Source organism: Triticum aestivum, chromosome 3A (genome assembly GCF_018294505.1).
Source record: "Triticum aestivum cultivar Chinese Spring chromosome 3A, IWGSC CS RefSeq v2.1, whole genome shotgun sequence".
NCBI classification, from domain to species: Eukaryota; Viridiplantae; Streptophyta; class Magnoliopsida; order Poales; family Poaceae; genus Triticum; species Triticum aestivum.
This window is the reverse complement of record NC_057800.1, coordinates 102,088,478-102,097,443: the sequence shown is the minus strand read 5'-3', so window position 1 is coordinate 102,097,443 and position 8,966 is coordinate 102,088,478.

Below are 8,966 nucleotides of genomic sequence, written 5' to 3'. Positions count from 1 at the left end.
CGCCTTTCTGAGCGCGGCGGAACGACCTCCTCCTCCTCTTCTTCCTCGTCCTCGAGGTCATCTTCATCACCTTCATCATCATCATCGTCGTCGTCATCCCCTGCAGCATCCGAGTCCCATTCCTCCTCTCCCTGGCTCTCGCCCCCGCTCGCCTCACCTCCGCTCGCCTCGCCCCCGCTCGCCTCGCCTTCTTCAGTCGAAGTTTGTGCCCCATTGGGCATCGAGTACAGCTCGGTGAAGGCCTAGCAGTCGCCCAAACAACGATCAGTCGACCAGTCGACAGGATCGGCAAGAATGAATACAACAAAGACACGACGGAAAGCAGAGCAAGTGTACCTTGTTTGGGATGCTGTCGTGGTCGAGTGGAGGAATCCTTCTGGCTCCGCGCGGGTTGTCCCTGTTCCCGGTAACGGCTACCATCCACCTTTCCAGAGTGTCATCGTCGACTTCTTCTGGATGGACTCTGGTCTCGTCCGCGGGCCCACAGTACAACCACATGCAGTGGCTCCGGAACTGGAGAGGTTGGATGCGGCGCTTGAGGAAAACCTCCAAGAGGTCCATGCCTGTCACTCCGTCCCGAACCAGCTGCACCACTCGCTCCATCAACATCTTCACGTCGGCTTTCTCCTCCGGAATCAGCTTCAGAGGGGAGGGCTTGTTTACTCGGTCCATGGTGAATTGAGGGAGTCCACTCGACTGCCCTGGCGTCGACTGGACCTGGCAGTAGAACCAAGTCGACTGCCAGCCCCTGACGGACTCGGGAAAAGACATGGGCGGGAATGTGCTATTGTTCCTCACCTGAATCCCCAGGCCCCCACACATTTGGACGACTCGGGTCTTCTCGTCACCTGGGCTCGCCTTCTTCACGGTCTGAGAGCGACACGTGAAGATACGTTTGAACAAACCCCAGTGCGGTCGACAGCCCAAGAAACCCTCGCACATGGACACGAACGCAGCAAGGTAGGCAATGGAGTTTGGGGTAAAGTGGTGGAGCTGCGCCCCAAAGAAATTCAGGAAGCCACGGAAGAAAATGCTGGGTGGCAAAGAAAACCCTCGGTCAACATGAGTGGCCAGGAGCACGCACTCACCCTCTTCTGGTTGTGGCTGCCACTCCTTCCCCGGCAGCCTCGCAGCTCCGTGAGGGATCAAGCCCTCGTTGGCCATGTCGAGGAGGTCCTTCTCTGTGATGGTCGACTGGATCCAGTCTCCTTGGACCCAGCCTTTCGGCAGGCGGGATCTGGACGAAGACCCCCTGCGGGTGGTAGATCTCCCCTTCGCCTTCTCCGATGCCGACGCTTTCTTGGCACGCTCCAGCGCCGCCGTCTTCTCCTTGGCCATGGTCGCCGGCGAAATGCGCGAAGGAAAGTGGTGCGGAGGTGAGAGCGAGCGCGCTGAGCAGAGAGGAAGGAGGCAGAGAGAGAGAGAGAGAGAATGCTGAGGCGCAGCACAGAAATCCCCACCGGGCGCATATATAAGGTCTCTTCCGAGTGGCTGACATGTGGGCCCGGTCGATCTAATCATATCTGGGAGCAGTTATGGGGACTGGATACGTGGCGAAAAAGGCGGCGCGGAGATCGAGGCGTCTATGCCCCGTCCCATCCGAACGCCGCGGTCCGCCCCGCTTCGCGCGCGCCCCCGAATTTCGCACCCCGCAGAATCCGCGAACAACAAATCTGCCTGTCAGACGCGGCGATTCCGGCGATCCGTCGCTCGGAGATCGACGAAGTTCGAAAGATCACTCGACGCAAAAATAGAATGGATCGAGTCGACCGAAGACGAATTGCTCCTTGTCAACGAAGAGGTTCTTTGATCCAGAACAGCGCACAACTAGAGCACAAAGGTTAATCGGAAACGACGTCAACTCCCTCTTCACTCGAAGCCTCAATCCATTCGGGGGCTAATGATGGGGTTATGTACCTAGGGTAGGGTCACGGACCTGTCCCAAGTAACTTACCCTAGGACATCCCTAGAAGAGGTCGCCTTCCAGTCGACCAACGAGGACGCACTCGACCAACGAGGACACACTCGACTGTCTTGAAGGACTCGACCACGAAGACGCACTCGACCACCAGGAGGTCAAGAGGCACTCTGCACCGCAACGACCTGTAATTAAGTAGGCTTTATGATAGTAAAGGCACTTTATATGGGGCGTTACCAGTAACGCCCCAGACTTAACTCACCTTAAACCTTCTCCTACGTGGGCTGGCTGGGGTCCTGGCGCACTCTATATAAGCCACCCCCCTCCACAGGCAGAAGGGTTCGGCACCTTGTAATCCATACATTCATAATCCACTCGACCGCCTCCGGGCTCCGAGACGTAGGGCTGTTACTTCTTCCGAGAAGGGCCTGAACTCGTACATCCTTTGTGCTTACAACCTCTCCATAGCTAGGACCTTGCCTCTCAATACCTACCCCCCACTCTACTGTCAGGCTTAGAACCACGACAGGTTCGAGCTTTTCAGGTTGAAGTTTCTTGACATAAGCATCGCATCCCCAAACTTTTAGAAACGACAGCTTAGGTTTCTTCCCAAACCATAATTCATACGGTGTCGTCTCAACGGATTTCGACGAAGCCCTATTTAAAGTGAATGCGGCAGTCTCTAAAGCATAGCCCCAAAATGAAAATGGTAAATCGGTAAGAGACATCATAGATCGCACCATATCCAATAGAGTGCGATTATGACGTTCGGACACACCATTACGCTGAGGTGTTCCAGGCGGCGTGAGTTGTGAAACTATTCCACATTTTCTTAAGTGTGTGCCAAATTCGTGACTCAAGTATTCTCCTCCATGATCTGATCGCAAAAACTTGATTCTGTCACGTTGATTCTCAACCTCACTCTGAAATTCCTTGAACTTTTCAAAGGTTTCAGACTTGTGTTTCATTAAGTAGACATACCCATATCTACTCAAGTCATCAGTGAGGGTGAGAACATAACGATAACCACCGCGAGCCTCAACACTCATTGGACTGCACACATCAGTATGTATGATTTCTAATAAGTTGGTTGCTCGCTCCATTGTTCCTGAGAACGGAGTCTTGGTCATTTTACCCATGAGGCATGGTTCACACGTGTCAAATGATTCGTAATCAAGAGACTCTAAAAGTCCATTTGCATGGAGCTTCTTCATGCGTTTGACACCTATGTGACCAAGGCGGCAGTGCCACAAGTATGTGGGACTATCATTATCAACCTTACATCTTTTGGTATTCACACTATGAATATGTGTAGCATTACGCTCGAGATTCATTAAGAATAAACCATTCACCATAGGAGCATGACCATAAAACATATCTCTCATATAAATAGAACAACCATTATTCTCGGATTTAAATGAGTAGCCATCTCGAATTAAACGAGATCCTGATACAATGTTCATGCTCAAACTTGGCACTAAATAACAATTATTGAGGTTCAAAACTAATCCCATAGGTAAATGTAGAGGTAGCGTGCCGACGGCGATCACATCGACCTTGGAACCATTCCCGACGCGCATCGTCACCTCGTCCTTCGCCAGTCTCCGCTTATTCCGCAGCTCCTGCTTTGAGTTACAAATGTGAGCAACCGCACCGGTATCAAATACCCAGGAGCTACTACGAATACTGGTAAGGTACACATCAATTACATGTATATCACATATACCTTTTGTGTTGCCGTCCTTCTTGTCCGCTAAGTATTTGGGGCAGTTCCGCTTCCAGTGACCACTTCCCTTGCAATAAAAGCACTCAGTCTCGGGCTTGGGTCCATTCTTTGGCTTCTTCCCGGCAGCTTGCTTACTGGGCGCGGCAACTCCCTTGTCGTCCTTCTTGAAGTTCTTTTTACCCTTGCCTTTCTTGAACTTAGTTGTTTTATTGACTATCAACACTTGATGTTCCTTTTTGACTTCTACCTCTGCTGATTTCAGCATTGAAAATACCTCAGGAATGGTCTTTTCCATCCCCTGCATATTGAAGTTCATCACAAAGCTCTTGTAGATCGGTGGAAGCGACTGAAGGATTCTGTCAATGACTGCGTCGTTCGGGAGGTTAACTCCCAGCTGAGTTAAGCAGTTATGTAATCCAGACATAGTGAGTATGTGCTCACTGACAGAACTATTTTCCTCCATCTTACAGCTGAAGAACTTGTCGGAGACTTCATATCTCTCGACCCGGGCATGAGCTTGAAAAACCATTTTTAGCTCTTCGAACATCTCATATGCTCCGTGTCTCTCAAAACGTTTTTGGAGCCCCGGTTCTAAGCTGTAAAGCATGCCGCACTGAACGAGGGAGTAGTCATCAGCACGTGTCTGCCAAGCGTTCATAACGTCTTGGTTCTATGGGATGGGTGCGTCACCTAGCGGTGCTTCTAGGACATAATCTTTCTTTGCAGCTATGAGGATGATCCTCAGGTTCCGGACCCAGTCCGTATAATTGTTGCCATCGTCTTTCAGCTTGGTTTTCTCTAGGAACGCATTGAAGTTGAGGAAAACGTTGGCCATTTGATCTACAAGACATAATGTAAAGATTTTAGACTAAGTTCATGATAATTAAGTTCATCTAATCAAATTATATAATGAACTCCCACTCAGATAGACATCCCTCCAGTCATCTAAGTATAACATGATCCGAGTCAACTAGGCCGTGTCTGATCATCACGTGAGACGGACTAGTCAACATCGGTGAACATCTTCATGTTGATCGTATCTTCTATACGACTCATGCTCGACCTTTCGGTCTTCTGTGTTCCGAGGCCATGTCTGTACATGCTAGGCTCGTCAAGTCAACCTAAGTGTTTGCATGTGTAAATCTGTCTTACACCCGTTGTATGTGAATGTTGAATATATCACACCCGATCATCACGTGGTGCTTCGAAACAACGAACTGTCGCAACGGTGCACAGTTAGGGGGAACACTTTCTTGAAATTATTATGAGGGATCATCTTATTTACTACCGTCGTTCTAAGTAAACAAGATGCAAAAACATGATAAACATCACATGCAATCAAATAATAATAGTGACATGATATGGCCAATATCACATAGCTCCTTTGATCTCCATCTTGGGGCTCCATGATCATCTTGTCACCGGCATGACAGCATGATCTCCATCATCATGATCTCCATCATCATGTCTCCATGAAGTTGCTCGCCAACTATTACTTCTACTACTATGGCTAACACGTTTAGCAATAAAGTAAAGTAATTTACATGGCGTTTCTCAATGACATGCAGGTCATACAAAAAATAAAGACAACTCCTATGGCTCATGCCGTTTATCATACTCATCGGCATGCAAGTCGTGATTCCTATTACAAGAACATGATCTCATACATCACATATATATCATTCATCATTCATCACAACTTTGGCCATATCACATCACAAAGCACTTGCTGCAAAAACAAGTTAGACGTCCTCTAATTGTTGTTGCAAGTTTTACGTGGCTGCAATAGGGTTCTAGCAAGAACGTTTTCTTACCTACGTAAAGCCACAACGTGATTTTTCAACTTCTATTTACCCTTCAAAAGGACCCTTTTCATCGAATCCGCTCCAACTAAAGTGGGAGAGATAGACACCCGCTAGCCACCTTATGCAACTAGTGCATGTCAGTCGGTGGAACCAGTCTCACGTAAGCGTACGTGTAAGGTCGGTCTGGGCCGCTTCATCCCACAATACCGCTGAAGCAAAATAAGACTAGTAGCGGCAAGAAAGTTGACAACATCTACGCCCACAACAAATTGTGTTCTACTCGTGCAAAGAGAACTACGCATAGACCTAGCTCATGATGCCACTGTTGGGGAACGTTGCAGAAAACAAAAATTTTCCTACGGTTTCACCAAGATCCATCTATGAGTTCATCTAGCAACGAGTGATTGGATGCATCTACATACCTCTGTAGATTGCGAGCGGAAGCGTTCAAAGAACGGGATGAGGAAGTCGTACTCGACGTGATCCAAATCACCGAAGATCCTAGCGCCGAACGGACGGCACCTCCGCGTTCAACACACGTACGGTCAGCGTGACGTCTCCTCCTTCTTGATCCAGCAAGGGGAAAGGAGAGGTTGATGAAGATCCAGCAGCACGACGGCGTGGTGGTGGATGCAGCAGTCACCGCAGCAGGGCTTCGCCGAGCTTCTACGAGAGGGAGAGGTGTAGCAGGGGAGAGGGAGGCGCCAAGGCTTAGGGGTGCGGCTGCCCCTCCCCCCCTTTATATAGGCCCCCTTGGGGGGGCGCCGGCCCTTGGAGATCAGATCTCCCAAGGGGGGCGGCGGCTAGGGGGGTGGAGTACCCCCCAAGGCAAGTGGGGCGCCCCCCCACCCTAGGGTTTCCAACCCTAGGCGCAGGGGGTGGGCCAAGGGGGGTGCACCATCCCGCTATGGGCTGGTTCCCCTCCCCACTTCAGCCCATGGGGCCCTCCGGGATGGGTGGCCCCACCCGATGGACCCCCGGGACCCATCCGGTGGTCCCGGTACAATACCGGTGACCCCCGAATCTCTCCCGATGGCCGAAACTGCACTTCCTATATGTAATTCTTCACCTCCGGACCATTCCGGAACTCCTCGTGACGTCCAGGATCTCATCCGGGACTCCGAACAACTTTCGGGTTACTGCATATTCATATCTCTACAACCCTAGCGTCGCCGAACCTTAAGTGTGTAGACCCTATGGGTTTGGGAGACATGTAGACATGACCGAGACGGTTCTCCGGTCAATAACCAACAGCGGGATCTGGATACCCATGTTGGCTCCCACATGCTCCTCGATGATCTCATCGGATGAACCACGATGTCAAGGATTCAGGCAATCTCGTATACAATTCCCTTTGTCAAACGGTACGTTACTTGCCCGAGATTTGATCGTCGGTATCCCAATACCTCGTTCAATCTTGTTACCGGCAAGTCACTTTACTCGTTCCGTAATGCATGATCCCGTGGCCAGACACTTGGTCACTTTGAGCTCATTATGATGAGGCATTACCGAGTGGGCCCAGAGATACCTCTCCGTCATACGGAGTGACAAATCCCAGCCTTGATCCGTGTCAACCCAACAGACACTTTTGGAGATACCCGTAGTATACCTTTATAGTCACCCAGTTACGTTGTGACGTTTGGTACACCCAAAGCACTCCTACGGTATCCGGGAGTTACACGATCTCATGGTCTAAGGAAAAGATACTTGACATTGGAAAAACTCTAGCAAACGAACTATACGATCTTGTGCTATGTTTAGGATTGGGTCTTGTCCATCACATCATTCTCCTAATGATGTGATCTTGTTATCAATGACATCCAATGTCCATAGTCAGGAAACCATGATTATCCGTTGATCAACGAGCTAGTCAACTAGAGGCTTACTAGGGACATGTTGGTGTCTATGTATTCACACATGTATTACGATTTCCGGATAACACAATTATAGCATGAATAAAAGACAAATATCATGAACAAGGAAATATAATAATAATCCTTTTATTATTGCCTCTAGGGCATATTTCCAACAGTAGTCGACTAGCCAGTCTTCCGGCTTCACGGAGCCGGTATACTTGGGCGTGTCTCTTGGGAGCATGAACCCTCTGGGAAAGGGCTCGTCCCGAATGCGGGGCCCGAAACAAGGCGGGCCCAGCTCGTCTTCTTCTTCCAGCGCCAAGGACCGGTGAAGTCGGTCGATCCGGTGGCGGGCGTCATTCTCCCCAACTCCCTCTCGGCAGCCAAGGCGGTCACCGAGAGTCGGATGGTCAACAGGCGGCAGGGAGACTCGCCTCTCCTTGCGGAGAGGGGGAGGCGGACAGTCGTCTCGTCGTTCCACTGCTCTCGAGCGGCCGTCTCGGTCGCGCTCTATGGTAATCCGAGTCCGACTGTGGCTGACAGCCGGCTCCTTGTCCTTCCTTCCTCGGGTACCGCCAGTCGGCGTCCGAGACGTCGCGCCTTGATCTCGGTGTGGGTTGTCGTTTGGCCGCTGCGGTGCCTCCGTGCGGCAGCCGGCCTCGTTCTGCGTGGCGGCCGCATCGAGGAGCCGCTGGACTCGCTCCATCATGAGGCGGTGCTCTTCGCCCTTGAAATTGTCTAGCTCATCCGCCGCTGCCTGGGCGGCTCGGATGTTCTCCGCTGGCGTGGCATACACGGGGTGGCTAGCCCCAAACAGGTTGGCGATGGCTACGCCGCGCTGCTGAACCGCGCCAAGGCGGCTGGGCCCTGCCAGAGCCGGCGAGCCGCCAACAGCGCGATCCATCTCCCGCTGGTAAGCTTCTGACAAGCATCTCATGCTGGCTAGCTTCTTCATGCCTTCAACAAGCTGAAGGCGACGCGCTTCTAGCGTCTCTGCGTCAGCATCTTCTGGAATGGGCGCAGCTAGGTCTTGCAGCGCCGCGCAGAGTGAGTCGGGCGCCCTTCCACCAGGGAACTCGTCATGACTGATGACCAGCACCTCAGTGATGGTGCTCCCGTCGCTCTCCGCGTGGGGGAGAGGTTCGTCGTAGACCACCATGTTGGAGGGGAAAGCGTTGACCGACGCGGTGTCGGAGCCGACCAGCATCGGGTCGGTGGAGCCTACGGACTCCAAGTCTACGGTAGGCTCGCCAGAAACGTGGAGTTGATCGAGGAGGCCCGCGAGGAGGTTTTCGGACCGCCTATGCCTGTGTCGGACGCAAGTTCATCGGAGAGGCGGACCTCGCCGACAAGTTCGGCCAAGGAGCTGGCTGCGCAGGCGATCTCCACGCCGCGCAGCGTGTCGACGCAAACTTCGTCTAGCGTGCCTGGCTGGCTGCGCTCGCCAGGGAGGAAAAGGGTTCCCGTCCAGAACAGATCTCCGGACGGCGGTGCACCATGCCCCACGGTGGGCGCCAAATGTCGGGGGTTTGGTGCGACATATGCCAACGGATGGCTTATCATGGTGGGGGCGAGTAGAACGTCGCCAGTGCCTGGAAATGGGATGAGGTGAAGGCATGCACGCCGGCTAATCTTACCCAGCTTCGGGGCTCTCCGGGGAG